Source organism: Elgaria multicarinata, chromosome 2 (assembly GCF_023053635.1).
Source record: "Elgaria multicarinata webbii isolate HBS135686 ecotype San Diego chromosome 2, rElgMul1.1.pri, whole genome shotgun sequence".
In the NCBI taxonomy this organism is placed as follows: Eukaryota; Metazoa; Chordata; class Lepidosauria; order Squamata; family Anguidae; genus Elgaria; species Elgaria multicarinata.
The window spans coordinates 116,899,252-116,920,285 of NC_086172.1; the positions used below are offsets into that span (position 1 = coordinate 116,899,252).

The 21,034-nt window shown below is 39.5% G+C and overlaps 1 protein-coding gene across 3 annotated transcripts in view; it reads right to left on the bottom strand.

Annotated features, from left to right (window-relative positions):
- LRRC4C (leucine rich repeat containing 4C) overlaps nt 1–21,034 on the bottom strand; it is an 858,040-nt gene that overhangs the window by 767,340 nt on the left and 69,666 nt on the right. The gene's annotated exons all lie outside the window — the stretch shown is intronic.

The following is a 21,034-nucleotide window of genomic DNA, read 5'->3' on the forward strand; positions in this document are numbered from 1 at the left end:
ATTGTGCCACCATAGCTTCAGCAGTGATAGAAATAAGTGAAATTAATAATAAACTTATTATTATTATCATCAACAACAACAACAACTATTCCATTAGGGTATTTACTGCTATCATTAGCATTTTACCCTGATTTACCCTGCAAAATCATCATGCAACTGAATGTGGGGTTTATCTAACCAGTTCCAGGATGGATCTCCTTAATATTAATTTATAAGTATGAATATTAGTATGAGCCAGTGTGGTATAGTGGCTAAAGTGTTGGACTGGGAGTCGGGAGATCCAGGTTCTAGTCCTCACTCAGCCATGGAAACCCACTGGGTTGACTTTGGGCCAGTCACAGACTCTCAGCCCAACCCACTTCACAGGGTTGCTGTTGTGAGGATAAAGTGGAGAGGACAAAGAGGATTATTTACGCCACCTTGGGTTCCTTGCAGGAAAAAAGGCAGGATATAAATGCAGTAATAAAATAAATAAAAATCATTCATTCATAAGATTTATAAGCTGACTTTTAGCGAAAACCTTCAAAAGACAGCATACAACTAGATCAAAAACCATAACAATAAAAACTGTTGACAACCATAGAAATGCAATGATAAAAACTAGGGTGACCATATGAAAAGTAGGACAGGGCTCCTGTATCTTTAACAGTTGTATTGAAAAGTGAATTTCTGGAGGTGTAATTTGTATATATGAAGGGCTTGGTGAAATTTCCTCTTCATCACAATAGTTAAAGCTGCAGGTGCCCTGCCCTCTTTTAAAATGGCCACTCTAGTATAGCTCCTCCAGTTTAATTGTTGTGATGAAGAAGGAATTTCACCAGGTTCTCCATATATACAAATGACATCTGCTGAAATTCATTTTCTATGCAATTGTTAAAGATACAGGAGCCCTATCCTCCTTTTCATATGGTCACCCTATAAGAACAATTATAAAAATCAAAATTGACAGTCTGAAATGATGGGGCATGATAGAAGTCAGTTGAACAGAGTTCTACAAGCAGGGAGGTACTAACAAGAAAGCCCTATCTCTCATGCCCTTCAGCCCAATTGGTTTTTCAGGTGGGCACACAAGGAGGACCTTTCATGCTGTGTAGGCAATTTGATATGGTGAATGTAGTCCTTCAGATAGCCTGAACTCAAACTGATTAAGCCAATATCAGCACTTTAAATTGGGCTCAGAAATTTTTGCAATTGCTGTTCCAGACTAAGCCAATGAAAAGTTACCACTGCCACCTGTACCAAGTCTAGCAGAATATACACTATTCTCAAACTGCATGCTTAGTCCTTCACTAGAAGTGCAGACCTGTCTAGGACTAGTTGTAAACCTCAGTCTAGACTATTTGGTCTCCCTATCCACAGTACCTCCATCTTGTTACGATTGAACTTCAGCTTTTCCCCTTCTTCCATACTAAAACTGCCACCAGACAATATACAGGTAGAGCAGAGTGTCATCCATATATTGATAACACCTCAGCCCAACCTCTGGACAACTTCCCAAAGCTCTTTCATGTAGATATTAAAAAATATAGGGGACTCTATAAGCCAATGGCCACTTGGTAGAACAAGAGTTACACAGCACCACAATAATATTGTTCCTCCTAAACCCAACCTGGATAGATGGTCCAGAAGGATACTGTGGTCAATAGTAATGAAACCTGCAGAGAAATCCAGAACCAACAGGGCTGCACTCCCAACATCCATCCTCTGCCATTAGTCATCCATCAGGGTGACCAATATATATAAGCAAAGTCAATGATATTCGAATCTGTGGTTCTTCTAGATTTGTATTCAAAGAATATGTTTGTTATGGTTGAGGAAGATGAGGTTTGTTGATTTCCCCTTCTTAACTATTTCTCCAAGTTGCAAGGCTGCTGCTTGTTAATAGAAAGAAAGAAAGAAAGAAGATGACTGGAACAAATTGTATTTCGGAAAGCAGAAGTAGGTATGTCTATCTATCTATTGGGGGTTATGTTCATGGAAGGCACTAAAATTCTGTGGAAGCTTCCACTGAAGGAAGATGGGAGGTGATTCTCTGATTCTGCCTTCTCCCTATAGCCCTCAGTGCCATTGCCCATACTGTTCTAGACTCCTCCTCCCCACAATCCTCCAAAGCAACCTTCCCTGGAGCACAACTAGCTGTAGTGGGCACAAGGAAGTGGGGAAGATCATCTTCCTCCTTCTTTGAGCAGGAGAGTCCTGTAATCAGAATTGCACTCACTGAAACTCTGGATCCAAGCCTAATAATATGTATGGGAAGCCTCTACGAGCTTCCATTCTATTGCTGGCAAACCACTACTACCACCATAGCTTCAGGGTACACTTGGCTAAACTAGGGTGACCATATGAAAAGGAGGACAGGGCTCCTGTATCTTTAACTGTTGCATAGAAAAGGGAATTTCAGCAGGTGTCATTTGTATATATGGAGAACCTGGTGAAATTCCCTCTTCATCAAAGCAGTTAAAGCTGCAGGAGCTATACTAGAGTGACCAGATACAAAAGAGGGCAGGGCACCTGCAGCTTTAACTGTTGTGATGAAGAGGGAATTTCACCAGGTTCCCCTGCTGAAATTTCCTTTTCAAGACAATGTTAGCCCTGTCCTCCTTTTTATATGGTCTCCCTAAGAAAGTTGGATAACCTGAGGGTTCACTCTTAGCTCTAACTTGCAGCAATAAGATGAAAAGTAACCTGCCAATGCATGGATGCTAGAAATGAAAACAATGCAACACAAACACACAACAACAGCGAGCCTGTACTTTCTGTACAGCTATGAGCAAGCTATGGCACAAATCCACTATTTATTAGGGGTGGGGTGGGAGGATACTGAGGCTAAAGATTTATAGCCTGAGCAGGAGAATTCCCCCCGCCCCAGAAAATGTGGAGACTGGCCAATTCAAAATGAGAAAGAAGGATGGGAAGAAGGAATTAAAAATTGGCCAGCAGTCTATTGCTTAACCTCTGTTGCCGGGCCTTCTTTTTAAAGGTCTCTTTGTGATGATAAATGACCACTTCTTTGAAAGAATCTTGGCTCCCATATAATACACATATTTTAAACACCCTTAAAACTATATCACTTCTTTTCACCTTCTTCCTTTGAGGGAAAGCAGAATGGAAAACCTCCTTGACTGACTGTAGTAAAGAGGTAATGATTTATTTATTTTTAAACAGAACTAGTTAGAACAACCAGATGCAAAGTGAATCGGGGTACTGCATTTTAATATAAGAGGAGATGTCACCAGATGCACATTGACATATTATAATGCTTCAGGAATAATAATAAGAAGAAATTTTGAAGGTGCAGCTTTTTTTAAATCATGGTAGCAATATGACAGGGTTGTAAAAAGTAAGGCCTATCTCAATATTCATGGTGGTTTATTTTATTAAATTAATTAATTAATAACTCCTATTACCATTTCCAGGCCAATTAGAGGTCCCTAATATGGCCAACGCATCCCTGCCACATTTCACAAAAATTCAACCATCCTCAGGTTGAGGCTAGCCCTCCTCTCCATAGAGGAAAGAAGCTAATTCACTAGTGGAGTAGAAAACACACCAAAGGTGCTGATTCCCATCCTCAAAATAGGGTCCACCACCTTCAGTAGCTCCTTCAGAGTTCTGGCAGGTTTTGACTGAAACCCAGACTGGATTTACAGCCCTACTGAAACTGGAGCCACCACCCTCCACTGGGGTCAGTATCATCTAGAAGCAGTGCAATACCTCTGGCAGAGACTTCTCTGAGATCTGACTCTTTCAACTGGAGAAATTAGTACTGAAGTTGAAGCTGAGCCTAGCTTTTCACAGCACTTCATATTGCTTGAGTGAAAATGCTCGTAAACATTTATTTGATGTTTGTGCGGAGAAGAAATTCTAAGAACTTTCATGGGGGTGGGATCATCTTACATTTTAAATACAAGACACCAAAGAGTTTTTCTATTTCTCCCTCCCCATCCACCTTTCTTAACTGAAAAAAGTCTTGCCTCTAATCCAAGACAATTTTGCAGGGGATAAATGGTTGCACAAAGGTTGGGAGCTGGGACATTTTGTATAAAGGAAACAACAAGGAGGGAAAGCACTTATGCGTTCCAAAACAGAAGAGAAAATGTTTTCAGGTGCTTGAAAAAAACCCTCTTTATTATGCGCAACACATTTCAGAAAGAACTTTCATTCCTCCAAATATGTTGCCAGAAATCTTTCCACTTCTTCTTCTGTCTTAGGCCTTAGCTAGACCTACCTGAAAGCCCGGGGGACAGGAGGGGAGACCTCACATTGCCCTCGTTTACACGTAAGGCGTGATGACCTCAGGAAGAGAGCATCGTGCCCGCCATTTTTTATTTTTTAAAGGGGACAGAGCGCACAAATGCTCTTGCACAAAGGTAAGGATTTTTTTTAAAAAAAATTAATTACTTTCCCTGCTGCCCCCTACCCCTGATGGGCGCAGCACTCCTGAGGAGCACTGTGCCCTGTGCATGGCTCCCGGCTCCATGCGAGTAATTGTGCGGAGCCAGGCAAACCCGTGGAAACGGGCCACATGCTCTGCGGTCTCGGGCTCAGCCAGAGACTGCGGAACAACTGGGCCCAAAGGGGAGGGCTGTATCCCAGGGCAAGGGAGGGATGATCCCTGCCTGATCCCGGGATCCCCTGTGCGTCATCTGGACGCACAGGGATGATCCCGGGGTTTGCGCCGGGATATAGCCTGGTCTAGCTAAGGCCTTAAAGAGCTCCACATTTGGAGAAAGGTAAGTATCCGCTGAGGAAGGAAAGTCCTTTCCGAACTCCATTGGGCTTAATAAAAAGCTTTTCAGGCACCTGAAAATGTTTTCTCTTCTGTTCTGGCAGAGATTTTGTGTTGTATTTGTTTTCTACCATTCCTCCAAGAACCTCATGCAAGAACGTGGGGGCTTATCCCTATTTTATCCTGATAAGAAACCTGTGGAGGTATGTCTGGCTGGGAGATAATAACTGGCCCAAGGTCTCAAATTTGTGTATGCTTGCTTCGCAGGGATTTAAATCCAGATCTCCCTATACCAGGTCTCTAACACTGGGTCATTATCATGCAACTATAGGAGCCCTCTTACATCTGGTTATCCTCCTAGAGCTGTCAAATAGAAAATTCAAGAGATGTTGTGATCATACTTTGTATTCAGGATTAGGGATAGGGAAGATTTGTTTGGTTCATATTTTAATTTACTAACTCCACACTTTCAAACCATTATGCAAACCTTAACTCATTTACCCTTCAAAATACACACTTCTCTTAACTTTGCAATGGAGTTCTCCAATCAAAACGTGCATAGAAAAAAATGCATGTATAGGGAAATAGGCACAGAAAAATATTTATAGTCCTGAAAATAACATTAAAAATGCATATTTAGAAATATATTCCCCAAAATTGTGTGTATTAGGCAAAATACCTTATAAAAATACATGTATAAGGAGATATGCACACAAACACAAATTCTCATGAACTTAAAAAACCCTCAAAATTTGAAACAAACCAAACTCAAGATAAAAAAGAAAATCTCAAAGATTGTGACAACTCAAAACTAAGATTGGGAACATTAGAAACTGAAAGAAACTGAAACTGAGTGATTTGCCTCTGCATATTCAGAATTCTTTATTCACTCTTTACATTTTCAAAAAAAAATTACCAAAATAAGAATAAGCAGTTTGAATGGTTTCTCCATGGAGTTGATAAAAAGTGAATTCAGGCCTGTCATGATGGTTGTCAGGGAGCTCACCTGGCAAAAAGAAATTCACTGGTGAAAAAAATTCAGAAAAATTATGATGGGATGGGTTTGGATTACTTGAGCATACCTTACTTAGGAAGTGGCTGAGGAGTGTGTGCAAGTGTCATTCTACAATCAGCTGCTTGTAACTTCCTTAGCTTCCTTCCCTGAAATTAAAGACAGGGGAAGTCATCATGAGGTAATTCCTCCCTTAGGGCCTTTTCAGATCAGGAAGTACAGGCAGTCTGAGAATCTAGCAGCGATAAATTATAAAGCACCTTGAGAATGAAGTGGAACAATAGAAACCTCGTTCATGAGGGAAGATAACTTTCAAGTAATTATGTTGGACAGATTGCGGCTCAATACCTCTTCCCTGGAACTGAACACAGCACTACCCCACCCATCATACCAGCACTGCAATGGATGCAAAATGGGGACCAGCTTGCCGACACAGTTGATGCTGTTCAGCACCCCAACTCACCCCCCAAAAAACCTCATGAAAAGGAAGTGTGGTATAACCCTTACCCACAGTGAGCCCTACCTGTGAGAAACTATTGAGAATTTCTTCTTCAGTGAATTTGTCCCCCCCAAAGTAGGATGGAGAATTTAGAGAGGTCATTTACACACAGTTTTAATTTACACTTGAACTGTTCCTTGGGATTGATGCATTTGTCAGTTTTGCTTTCTCTCACATTCAAAAGTTATATATTTTTCCATCCAGAATATGAAGCAATTTGTGAATTTCTGTAAATTCCACAAAAATGATCCTAACAAAATTCTCATCCATCTGTACTCACCAAATTTGATAAAATTCAGCATGTTTCCTTTACTTTTCAGAGATAAATAATCAAAGCCTTGGGCCTGGATGGATCTGGTTTCTCTCACATATATTTTTTTAAAAAAATAAATTTTAAAAATCCCAAATTCTTTCCATCGCCTATATACAGATGTCTAAATATTGCATTTCTTTAATAAAAAAATGAACTGAAATAAAATTTTCACCCACCCCTAGCTGTTGCTTACACATTTGTGTCTGCTCTTAGGGCCTTGATTTCCTTGTACAAGTCCAATTTACCATTTGCTTTTCAAACTCCAAATTCACCACGAGAATTTAAATTAGACATTGTATGGGATTTGTATGGTTTATTGTGTTGTTCATTGTTGTAAAGCTGAGTATTTAGGCCAGATCTACACCAAGCAGGATATAACAACTCGAAAGCAGTTTGAAAATGGTATATGGAATGTGTCCTGGACCCTAACAGTTGTCAATACTGTTATAAACTGTTATAAAGCGATAGTGTAGATCCCATCTTTGTCACCTCCACCTGGTAGTTCGTACAACATGAACTGTCTATAGACATGTAATCACATACTTTTCCTGAGATGTTTTACTTTTCCAAAGATATATACATTAAGCTTTCATTCCTGAATTCATTATACAATAATTACAATAGACATGTGGCATCAAGGTTGCATAACTTAAATGCAATCCTTCCCTCAGATGCAACCAATGCTATATAAGTTGTCATTAACTAATTAACTAATTAACTAAGGCCACTGTTTTTTTTTGTTTTGTTTTTGTTTTTAAGTAACCACCTTGAAGCAAACAGGGACCATCAATTCCGATAGCTGCTTATCAGTTTTTGGCAGCAACTCCCTTTCATGATAGTCAAACCCAGAGCCTAAATCTCTGTCTCAGCAAGGTTCCTCAGAGACATTGTCCTTTGTTTTAATAAGACAGTTTAAAAGACAAAACCAGCTTGCTAAACTGATTCTGACAAAGTGCCAAAGAAGGACGGATGCCTTCTCACACATTCACATTGGTAATATTCTCTCTCCACTCAGCTGCAAAACAATTCAATTCTTTGGATTTTCTATTCTCCTTTCCTCTGCTTTTGGAATAGTAGCTTGCGTTAACAAAAGTTAAACAGGACGATATTGTTGTTGTTGTTGTTGATGATGATGATGAAATCTCCCTTCCTCTGCATTTGGACTAGTAGCTTGAGTTTCCAAACAAAACAAAACAACTGATTTTAAAAATGCAGTGAAATCAGTGCAAATCACTGGCTAAAACCATCTAGATGACATGTTGGAAGCAAAGATATTTGCATGGTTTCCAAAAGGACATAGAATTTAGTGCCAAGCAAACTTCCTGGGAGGATGGGTATTCTGCGGAATTGGTGCCACAACTAAGAAGGCCTTCCCTTCAGTCGCAACATGCCTCATTTCAGAAAGTATGGGGACTTAGAGGAAGGACTCTATAAAGTTGATAGTCACATTCATCCAGTGGAGGCTGGTAGTTCCAATTTTGGTGGAGCAGGATATCCACTTTGGGTTTCAGTCGGAATCAGCCAGAACTCCAAGGAAGCTATCCAAAGTGCTGAACCCATTCCCAAATTAAGTTCAGCCCCTTGGACAGCTTCTTTAGAGTTCTAGCTGGTTCTGTCTGAAGCCCAGAATGGATTCACAGCCCCACCAAAATCAAAGTCACCTCTCTCCACACTGCATTTAGTCATGCTCATTCAGGAAAATGCAGCCCTTTAGGTGCCTGGAACCTATACATTTTATGATTTCACAAGAGGACTTAAATTAAGATCAATTGGGATATTTTCCACCCCAAAATGAGCTACTAATGAAAATGGTTCGGGCTATAATGCCCCACTTACGATATCATCATCATCATCATCATCATCATCATCATCATCATCATCAATAGTCACTACTGAAAGATTTCAATGTTCCCAGCAGCAAATTTCTTAAGGCACTTTTTAAGCATTTTTTAAAAATATGATTTGCCTGTTCATGCTTTAAATATGTTGCCTATTTGTGTCATCGGGTCTCATTCAAACAGCTTGAGTGTACCTGTCTTTTAGCTGTCTCCCTTCAAACCTGTGGTGGAAAGTCAGCAGAGTGGGCACAGGGACTGTTCTTTGCTCAGACACTGACACTGCCCTTGGTCAATTTTTGAATTATACACCTCTTCCTTTTGTCAGCTATGAACTACAAATGTTAATTAATCTTCATAAGAGATATTAAATGTTTGTTGCATATTTTGAGAGCTGTGGATGCAAAATGCACTGCAAGAGTGATACTTTGAAGTATTCCTACATGTAGGTAGAATGGTTTATGCAAGCTGCACGTCTGCTGGCTCAAGATCTTAAGCTGCCACACTTGCCATTCATTTCCACAACAGCTTAAATAGTAAAAGTGGATGGAATAGAAGCATCTGCTGTTCCTATGGCCCCGACCTGGAAGGTTGTACCTTTTGATTTTAAAGAGAGAGAAAAAAGTCTGTGCACAGACAATGCAAAGCTTGCTCAATAAAAACTGAATTCTGTGACCTGTAAAACTTATGCAAATCGATGTATTTGCATAATTGCCCTTTTTTGCATTATGTAGCCTTACCTACTGGCAACCTGACTAGCTTTTGAGATTTCAGCAGGCAACGCCCATGTATTTCAAGTGTCATTTCACAGACAGAATAAGGGCCTGAAACTTGATTTTTAAAAATGAATGCTAAATTTATTAGAAAGCTGATGGATCTTTTTCTTTTTTAAAAAAAGTTTATTCCATATTTTATGCCCAACTATAACAATACTTAAAAGGTATACAAAGCAATATTAAAAATTAATAAGGCTAAATTAATATAAATAATGTGGTCTATGCCAGAACATCATTCATTGTTTCAAAAATAGTGACAACAATATGAGAAGTAGCCACATCACTTGTCCATGATTTATTTTCTTACATTATATGAACCTACCTTTGTTCCTTTCTGTGTAAATTGAAAAAAGAAATAAAACAATACAAATATCTTTCTGTCAGGGTTCTTTCTCTGTCTTGGACCCCCAAAGCAACTCCTTAAAGATCTGTAACATGCAGATTAGGCTGTAGATGTCAGGTTAGGGTGACCATATGAAAAGGAGGACAGGGCTCCTGTATCTTTAACAGTTGTATTGAAAAGGGAATTTCAGCAGGTGTCATTTGCACATATGGAGAACCTGGTGGAATTCCCTCTTCATCACAACAGTTAAAGCTTCAGGAACTATACTAGAGTGACTAGATTTAAAAGAGGGCAGGGTGCCTGCAGCTTTACCTGGTGTGATGAAGAGGAAATTTCACCAGGTTCTCCACATATATAAATGACACCTGCTGAAATTCCCTTTTCAATACAACTGTTAAAGATACAGGAGCCCTGTCCTCCTTTTCATATGGTCACCTATGTCAGGTGATTGGCACACCAGACACTTGAGATTTAACCAACAGTTTACTAGTAAAGTAATATGAGCAGTTTACAACTAAAGGTATTTAGTCAATAGAGCTGAGTGATATACAAGTTGCAAAAATACAAGTTCTTTTACTCTAAGTTACACTTAGACTTCTTCAATCTGCATCTTGCTGCTCCTTCTTTATGCTATGGATTTCCCTGCTGTCTCCTGGCTGGTTCTCTCACTCTTTTATACCCTCTTTCCTAAAAACCAAAAGTACTGTTTCAATCTTGAAGGAATGAAACTTAACTGGAGAAATAAAACTGCTCCTCTCAAGCATATCCCCTCCCAAAAGAAAAAATCCTAAGCCTCTAAGGCTTGGCCCTTTTACTTTGCTTCAAATCTACATACCATCCCACATGATCCTCCAATTCAAACATTACCTGTACAGCAAAGCACTCAACTATATGAAAGTAGCATCCTCATCACGATAGAACATATGCCTAGGCCCAATTTATGTGTAATGTGCACAACACATGCACTTTTCAATTGTGCTGTACAGATTGTGAATATATAGTCTGTGATAAACTCAAGACTCAAACTGTCATGGACTCTTTCCTTCCATCACAACAAGGCAAGGATGAAGAAGATATATAGAACAAGAGGTTTTGCCCTTGATTCCAGCCAATCTGACAGTAGAATCATAGACTAGTAGAGTTGGAAGGGGTCTGTAAGGCCATCGAGTCCAAACCCCACAAAAGGAAACTGGTAGCCTTTTACATTTTCTCTATGCCATTTACCATTTCATTTATTTCGTTTCTTACTGTTCTGTGCTGTACAGTTGCTTAGATCTATTTTCCTGCATCCAGTGTAAGTGTGAGATCCAGAAAACACAAGGATCCTATCAGATTGGCTGAGTGTCCTCCATCTGTCCTTCTGAAAATCACCTCAACATTGGAGTGGTTTCTGAGATTGTTTTTCCCTCCACTTGCCCTCACAGTACCCTTTCATAACCATCTTGAGGATTATGGTATAGTCTGAATTGCCCTGTGAATTTTCACAGGTCCCTACTTGTATTACATTTAAAAGTGATACTTTAAGATCTGATAATGGAAATTCAGTAGTGAAGAGTTAACTTTAGTTCTAAAACAAACAGATCTTCAAGGCTGAATATTGTAAATATAGGAAAATGCAAAAGAACTAATATATTGACATACATTTTCATTTTCTATGATGGCTAATAATCAACAAAATAATTTGAAAGATGTACCATCACTTTCACCACTTCCTATGCCCCATTTTAGTAGTATTGTCACTGTTCTCTCAGATTTTTAAAGTGCGTTCACATTTAGGAACATTCAAAGTCATTACAAGCAACTAGAGCTAAGGTCTGGTTATAAATATACAAAGCCAATTTCATATAGGCATTTTCTCTACTATTATATGGGCACATACTTCTTCCAAAATCTTTGAGTAGTTATTGCATATTCTATTTTCCAGGTGAGATAAAGAATCCTTTGTGCACTTGTAAAATAATAATACTTACACTGGGAACCAAAAAGGGAATATTTATTAACAGTTTCTCTAACAATGTTCTCTGGGAAGTTTACAAATAATAAAAACACTAAAATACAATAACAATCACAAAACAATACAATTCAGAACATAAATCTCTGCATTAAAAATATCAGTGGCAGAGAATAAAATAGTCCAGAAAAATAAACCACATCGTTAAAAGTATACAAAGGATTGAAAATTCAATGCATTCAAAATTCTCAATTTAAAAGCATGGGGAAATAATGTTATTAAAAAAGTTATTTACTTGGTCCCCAAAAGAAAGTGCCAGGCAAACCACTATGTGGAGGGCATTGCACAATTGGGGTGCCACCATAGTGAAGGCACTTTACCAGTAACCACCCATAGCACTTGATTTTGTGTGTGTATACTGAGAAGAGATGTGAAGTTCTACTGCATTATACTGTAACTGTTGTAAAGTTTTCCATTAATGTTTATTAAAGTAAGTATGCAAAAGGTTTAAAGATGTACTCACTGACTGTATTTACAGGATGTTGGTAAGTATAGAGCCCTAGAGGAGGGCGGGAGTGACCGGATGGAAGGAGAGTGCTGATTGGATGTTGGTGTGGAGTGCCTGGATTGGCTGGCTGTGTGAGAATTGGAGGAGTTGGGTGGCTGTGTGCGTATATAGATGCTTTTGCTGACAGGAGAGGGTGTGCGGGGATTTTGACTGAGAAGGGTCTGACTAAAGGTAGGAATGGTCTGTGTGCTTGGTTATTTTGGTGAAATTAGTTGGAGGGAAGGAGAACTGTTATTTTATGTTTGAAACATTGTAAGAGAAATTACTGACTGAAACCGTTAAGTATTGTGCCTGTAACCAATATGCTGTTGAACTGAGGGTCAAGCTTTATTTACTTAAGCGACTGTCTTGTTAATAAATTACATTTAATTTAAACTAGCATGGTCCTTGGAGTACCTGGAAACGGTACAGGTAAATGGTGGTAGCGGAAGGGAGATTTTGGGGCTAGGGTGCCGAGCTGCATAGCTGTGGGCCCTGAGAAGAGAGAGAGGTGCGTCACAGGGACAGTTGCAGCATCACAACCCCGCTTGTTGCCTAACCTGAGCTGGGTCCTTTGATTCAGAAGAGAAATAAAGGAGCAATATAAGGTGGGGGTCATCACAAGGGCTTACTAAGCTGATCTCAGGGTCCGGGTAGTTATAGGTGGGTGGAAGCAATATTTCTGATAACCACATTCCTAGCCTTTTAGGCTTTTCAAGTTCAGAACCTGAACTCTGAATAAGGCCTGAAAATAAATTGGGATATGAATTGACTTCTACTCCAGAAAATTCACTTCTTTTTCCAATGAAGCAATAGGTCTCCTCATCTAATAAGCCTTTAGAGTGAGACAATTTCCATCTCTGCTCCCTTTCCTAGAACCTGTTTTTGAGCCTGGAACTTAAACACTGATTGTTTCCTCAGCATTAAATCCCTAATGCTTAATTTAGAGCAGGATCCAAACGCTCACGTGCATGCTTCTTTGTGTGCTCTTTTCAGGGTTCCTCTAGTCCTCTTGTACCTCCTGAGAACCCATTTCGGAATGTCGGAAAACACTCTGGAATGGCTAGTAGGGAGGACTGGCAGAGTTCCCATATACAATATACATTGTGTGTACAGTTGGTACCATTTGGTCCCAGGCTTGGTTTGCAAGTTGCATGCATCCACAGCACTAGCAGACCTGTTGCCCCTATTTCATCAGAGACCAATCCACTACAATTTCTGTGTATAGAGATTGAACCTCTTTAGTATTGTAGCAGAGTAATTCCCTTCAGGTTGCATTGTTAAGTCAAAGATGAAGGTTATGAAAGAATTTTCCCCCAAACTGCTGAAGCATGAATAGCTATAAATATTTATAGGGAAGCATAAACTGCAGAGACATATCAAAATGTAGCTGAGCAGGTGAGCACATACAGCCTTTCTGAGATGCTGCTAAACAAGCCCAGGGCCTGCTGCTTACAACACATTAACATTAAGTTATGCCACATTGCTCCCTGAAACATTAATAGAACTTGCATCTCTAGCAAAAGAATGCACATGGAGGATACAATATATATTTAGCGATGTTTTTATGTCATGTGCAAAGGCAGACGTGTCAAAAGGCCAACATTATCTAAATAATGTTTTGCTTCCTGCGAAAATGCCTTGGGAAGAAAAGAGAAAATACTGAAGGCCCACAGTTAAAAGGCAGGTGTAGGAAAAGCAACAGACCTTTCATTTATGATCTATGGACAATTCAGTATGAACTCCTTCTCCAAACTAATTCTATCTGTTAACAACTTGGTCTTTCATTTAAATTGTTTATTTATTTTATGTATTTAAAATATTTCTTGGCCGCCTTCCAGGCAAGGAGCCCTCCCAAGGTGGTATACAATAAAACACAAAATAAAAACCAATACAGTCTTCGAAAGCAGTAAAAATGCAATAAAATGACTAAAACATAAGAAAAACATAAATAAAAGAAGGCATAACAACAGCAACAACAAACATGTCAGGGAAAGACCAGCGTAAAATAGTAAGTTTTCAGGGCCTTCTTGAAAGCCTACAATGGTGGGGCCTCATGGACCCCCAATGATAACTTATTCCAGAGGTGTGGGGCCGCTAAGGAAAAGGCCCTGTCTCATGTGGTTTCCCACCTAACTGCTCCACAGGTAGGCAAGTGAAAAAGGCCTCTCTTCCTGATCTTAAAGTGTGGACAGGCTGATATGGGTTAAACCATTTAAGGCTTTAAAAGTCAAAAACAGTACTTTAAATTGGCCTCTGAAAATGGTACATTATATGATCAAATTGTAAGGGATGGGTGAATGGTACTGGGAATAGTTCGTCTTTTAATATGTTAAATTTTATTATGGTTCCTAGGAACTGGGAGATAAGCGGCCAGCTGCATGGGGGCGTTCTGGCGCATCCAGGAACCGCTTGGAGCCAGGCCTGGCTGGCCTTGAGAGAGAATTAACATCTCAAGCGGAGGTGTGAAAGATCTTCGTACAGAAAGTTGGAGGGAGGGGGGAAGGAGTAAGAAAAAGAAACTTAAAGGCTATTCTTGAAAAGGGGGGTGGGCTAACTCCAAGGCTGGGTGATGTATGAGTTGTAACTTAGTTTCTGGCTTGCTTTTTCTGGGTTCTTATATATGCATGTTTTATAGTTTTTAGTATGCTAATCCCATGTAACCTACCACTTATCCTGAAATAAAATTGGCCTTAAACCTCCAAATTGTGAGCTGTGTGTGTATGTTCTGGGGATCTGTGCAAAATCCAGTGGAAAGGCCAGCTTTGCTGGGGCGTGCTTCCTTTACACAAATCACCTTTCCCCCACCAAGATCTGGAAGCTGCATTCTGCACTCAGCTGAAGTTTCTGAACTGTCTACAAAGGTAGCCCCACATACAGCACACTATAATAGTCTAGTCTGTACATCAGTACTGTCTGGATAACTGAGGCAAAGCCTGTTGTTAAGACAGTATTTCCATAGCTATTGATTTCATTTTCGATCCAATTATTTTGTAAAACAGTTCATGCTTTTGAACAAATGCATGCAGTTGTTCTGCAGGGACATTCAACTAACACTGTATGTGCACATAGTTAAGCAGTCATCTGCTAGACAGCCAGTATGGACTTTTGATCCAATGGACACAAGGCCATTCCCCAGTCTCATTTTGCCCCTAACTATCTGAAGATATACCACTAGTGATGCATCTATGCCCAGACGGCTTTCCATAGGTAAACCATTTCCTGGCAGAGGAGCACTTCCAGCCAATCCAAATCCCCCTTAGTTCTCTTAGGCTGAATCTACACCTACACCAGAGGATAGCTGTCTTAGGCCGAATCTACACCAAGCAGGATATTGCACTATGAAAGCAGTATGAAAGTGGTATATGGTAAGCGTTAATGGGCCCCAACAGTTGTCATTCTACTTCAATCCCACTATAAGGCAGTAGTGTGGCTCCTGCCTTTTATATACAGTTCTCATACCACTTTCATAGTGCAATATCCTGTTTGGTGTAGATGAGGCCTTAGATACATGGCTTGCTTGAGCCATTCTCTCCCTCTCTCTCGCTTTCTCATACCTGGACTAACCTACACAACATGTATTTTCGCTATTATCCTATGTTTCATGATAATCATCACTATCACTTCACCTTGCCCCATGGCATAGATTGTTTAAAACAAAACAAAACTACTTCAAGAAAGGCTGGGAATACAATATAATAAACAAAATCCAAATATAGGCTGAAGTGCTCTACCACCTTAAAGATCAATCCCGAGAAACATATTTTGTGAAGACCAAATAAATCAATATCTGAGAAGGAAGAGAAATGTTCACACAATACCTTCTATCTATAAAGAAATAATAAAGGGACTCTGTGTTCTAGTCTTTTCTGCCAAATATTTATGCATCCGAACTTTCAGTGATAAGGTAGACATTTTTCACTGGTAGAAATTCACTGAGCTTGGCACAATAATATATCATAACATCACCGTGCAATGCCACTTTCCCCTCGTCTATTAGTTAATGAGCCATAGCCATACATTTTTCAGATGTTACATGATAATGGTATTTGAACAATCCATTCAAGTGATGTCACAATTTTACCTCACATTGTGCTATAGTTTTATTTGGCTAGGTGTGCAATCTCATTATTCAGCATGCAGAAGTATCTCTCCAAAACAGGCTCACTCACAAATATGCCCATAAAACAATGATTTTGCAGGCAACTCAATCTCACAGTCAGGTTCCAGGACAAAGATGGTCTTTAAGATTTAAAGACTTAAAGATTTGTTGGAGTTTTTAATAGCAAGAGTACATGCATGGGCACAGACTGGGTGGTGGGGGGGATGGCTTTAGGCCAGGGACTACTTGTTGATCATTCCTACAAAAGCCAGAATTTCTCGAGAATGTGCCCTCCCTGGGAACAAAGAAATGAACAGGAGAGTCACCTAGAATATTGTGAAGCTCCCTCTCTGTAGGTGGAGAGTGAGGCCTGCTGGAGCCTCTCGGCTGGCTCCCATCCCTTTGATATCAGGCAGGGCACTGGGTGAACCAATCTCAGATTAGGCTTGGTTAATAAGGCACGAAACCCATCACTGAGCCAGAGAGAAGAAGGAGGGAGCACCCATAATGCAGCTTCAACTGGATCTTTTCATAGCATAGGAATGAGAGAAGCAGCAGCTCTGCTGGTTCAGGTAGGGGAGTAGTTTTATTTACATTCGATTTGGTCTGGGGCCATGGAAATCCAGGACAGAGGGTTATACCTTCTCTCTCTCTGCCCTCCCCACAAAATGTGCAGATCTCACACGCGCTCAGAACTTTCTTCCTAGCTGGCAACAGAATCTCCATTAGAAAGGAAGAGATAGACAGTATGAAGCCCTTCCACAATGTATTTTATGGGTCTGCTGATGCTGGGGTGACTGGAGGGAGGTGAGATGGAGAAAGGGCAGTAAGCTGGGGGAGAGGTAGGGAGTTTGTTGCCTCCACAGTACTGGCAGGTCGTGACTGACTTAGGTCTAATCTACACCAATCAGGATATTGCACTATGAAAGGGGTATGAAAGAGGTATATAAAAGGCAGGAGCTACACCAAGCAGGATAAAGTGGTATGTAAGTGGTATACGGCATGTGTCAATGGGCCCCAACAGTTGCCAGTGCACTTCAATACCGTTATAAAACAGTAGTGTAGCTTCTGCCTGTCATATACTGCTTTCATAGTGTGATATCCTGCTTGATGTAGATTAGGCCTTACACACATTCAAAAATGGGCTCTGCCAGGTGATGCGATGGTTCAGGTTTCAGTGCCCTTTGGACTGCTGAAAAGGACAAAGTTTCAGACAAATACAGAAGTTTTATTTAACTGCTATGTCTAAAAACTCCTCCTAGTCATATTATCTTCTGATATCCAGAGAGTTGGTCTTGAAATTCAAGAATTATAAATGTAAGCAGCATCTCTAAAATTAGTCATCTAACCATATATCACTCTACATAATGCAGTGAAATATTTCTAGAATATGATAAAAAAGCAGTGCACTTCACAGGTTAGCTTCCTAAGCATACAGTACAAAGGTGAGCCTGCATTCTATTAAAACTGACTATTTTGGAATTACAATAATACTCTCGATGTACTTATTTTAAAACTCTCATTGTTATTAGTTCTATAGAAATGTTATGGATATGCAGCCAAGATTTTCTTCCTCCTTATTCTTCCTAACACAATGTTCCATTTCTCCATTATGCTGGATATATATTTTGGAGTTACCAACTGATAAAGGCCACATTCCGGAGACCCTGGGGAAGGTGTCTCAAGGGATGGAGAATATTGTGCAGCTCCTTGTCGGCGGTGCTCTCCACTGTTGCTGCCTGGGGGCAGGTCATAGAAGCTTTGGATTCATGGGATCCAAAGCCCACCCATTCCCTGGACATCCCCCTCCTCGAACATACACACACGTACACACACACACACACACACACACACGTCATGAAACTATGCCGGCCATAGATTAACTGTAGTTAATTCTCTCCTATTTGATATTAGTGGGAGGGAATGCCAACTCAACAACCAGCAAAATATCCCCCCAATCACCTACCCTATCCACTGTGAGCTCAGGTAAGTAGAATTGCTCTGCTCATACAATGCATGTTAAAGGATCATCAGTCTTGTTTTTACCTGAGCACTTGGAAAAATTAATTAGTTAATTTAAGATAACCAGTTAAATATTAGCAATTAAAACATGATAGTTGAGCTTATTTAACAACCGCTTTGATTTTGATTTTTTTTCATAGTCATTTTATACCTATTTTCTGAATTAAGCAATCATGCAGACTGTTCAGGGCTAAAGCATTGATTCATATCACACTTTAGTAGATTGGATTAAAATCCTCTCCAACACTACGGTTTCAATGTTGGTAGATTGCAACCTACAGAACCAAACAGACTGTGTTTTATAAACAAATCTTCATGTTGTGTTTAAATAAAGGCTCCTTTACAGAGGAATCTCAGGCTGTGAAGAAGTGGGTGTTGCCCTTAACTATTTCCTGGCACCTCCCAGGAAACACACCCCATCCAGGACAAATACAACAGTTCTTTCATACTGTTACAACCACACCAGCACCAACACACACATACACAGGCGATGTTTTATAACTGTGATTGAGTTTATTTGTCATATCATATTTGTTACAATAATGAATCTTTGGAAATGCAATGGGGTATTCAAGTAGGAAATTCAATTTCTTAACTTCCCCATTTAGTCATAGGTATATATGAGAAAATTATAACTTACACACCAGCCACAACCAACTTAATTTGAGCCAAAATCCAGAAAACATTATTATTATTATTATTATTATTATTATTATTATTATTATTATTATTAAAATGTATTTATTTTACTTGTACCTAGGGATGGGAGAATCAGCAAGGCCCAATCTCACTTAGAGTTTTCAAGTTCCCCTCAAAGCTATATTCCCAGCTGTGAGCCTTTTTGTTGTTGTTCAAATTGTAAAAGTGTGCATATAGTGTGCATATTTTTAAAAGAATGCACCAAAATGCATGTTTTCTTCTGTTGACGAAACTGAAGAAATACATTCTTTTTGAAATACCTATTTGCAAAAAAACAGTTTTGTTTTGTTTGTTTTAAAATGCACATTTTCCTAATAAATGTTTCTTGCAAATGTGATGACAAGCTTACAAATATATAAACTTTGCCTGGAAAATGTGTCAGCGTTCAGGGCTGTGAATGGGGGCAAGTTCTACTCTTAAATGAACACAAGTGGCATTCCCATTGAATGCATCCCTAGTTGTTGTCTACGGTTGTCCGAATCAATAAAACTTGAACTCACCAAATTTCTCTGAATTCCATCTCAAAGCATGTTCCAATTCAAGCCCTTCTCAGATTGTGAATCTTGTTTTGTTATTTTCGCATGAAAATGTATGCAAGTTTCATGTGCATTTCTCTAAATTCTCAATTGTGCACATCTTTGAAATGTATGCATACTTCTCCCATTGATTAAAGAGTATTTGTGCACATTTTTTAAAAAAAAGAGTGTGAATTTTTCAAATGTACACATACAATAATTTATAACATCCTAATAATGTTAAAAACAACTAGTAATGAACGTGCATGTGTTTCACTGAGATTTCATCAACTGATGTTAACGCAGACTTATGCCTAATCTACACCAACCAGGATACTGCACTATGAAAGTGGTATATAAAAGGCAGGAGCCACACCAAGCAGGATATAATGGTACAAAAGAAGTATATGGTATGTGTCAATGGGCCCCAACAGCTGTCAGTGCACTTCAATACCACTATAAAGCAGTAGTGTGGCTCCTGCCTTTTATATACCACTTTTATACCGCTTTCATAGTGCAATATCCTGCTTGGTGTGGATTAGGCCTTAATGTTGGCTGCAGATGTATGACAGGGAGACTAAAGGCATATATTGTGATATCAGAAGTGTGACAAAACCAAAGCTCTTAGGTCAACTGACACAGTTGCAATCAGAAGAAGAGAAGAAATGAACTCATTGTGCATGTTATAGTTCAAATGTACTTAATTTCACTCTAAGTCAGTGAAAATGTCAAAAAGTAAGAGCTAGCATTTTCTTTTATTTATAGATTGGCTCGACCTCACTTCCTTGCCCCTCCAGATGCAAACACTTCAGAAAAATGTGCGGCTCATAGAATTTTCTGCTTCTCTCATATAAGCTGTTCACGGCAGTGTCGGGTGCCCCCCCCACACACACATGTGGCTTAATAATAGCTATCCTTACAATATTTTGATTAGAACAGTGGTTTTTAAACATCCAGTTCTCAAAAGAACCCTTGCACATCACTTCTGTCATCTGTTTTCTGTATACTGACAGGTTTTGTTAATGTCATACTGCTAGCAATACAACTTTATTCTAAAGGAATGCATTAGATGGCAGAACACAAGTGAAAATGGAGGCTACTTGACTCACGAATTAAAGGGTTAATGAAGAGGCATGGACTTCATTTTGTCCTTTCCACCATTTCCCTCTCCTGACCCATCCCAGCCCCAACTCACTCTCTCTCACTCCTCCTCCTCCTCCTCCTCCTCCTCCTCCTCCTCCTCCTCCTCCTCCTCTTCTTCTTCTTCTTCTTCTTCTTCTTCTTCTTCTTCTTCTTCTTCTCCTCCTCCTTCAGATTTAACATAAGTTCATAATATTCATCCCAGAATGTTGTTTCTAGTACTTGGGCTAAATGCTAGATGATATAAAGAAGACAATTCACATTATTTTTTTATTGCATTTCCCCCGACAATGCACATTTTATATACATTTCCCATTAAAATACACAATGTGTGCATTTTATGATGAAAACATTTTCATCATTTAGGGTAACATGCATTTTATACATATTTTGGTTTCGGTTTTTGATCCAGGATGTATTGCAAAAATTTGGGAAAGACTGAAAGGCAAAAACAAAAAGGATATAACCATTTTCCAATCCACATATTCATCTGGGAAGTGTGAATCACATCAGTTTGCTTAAATATGCAGACTGAACGAAATCCTCGAGCA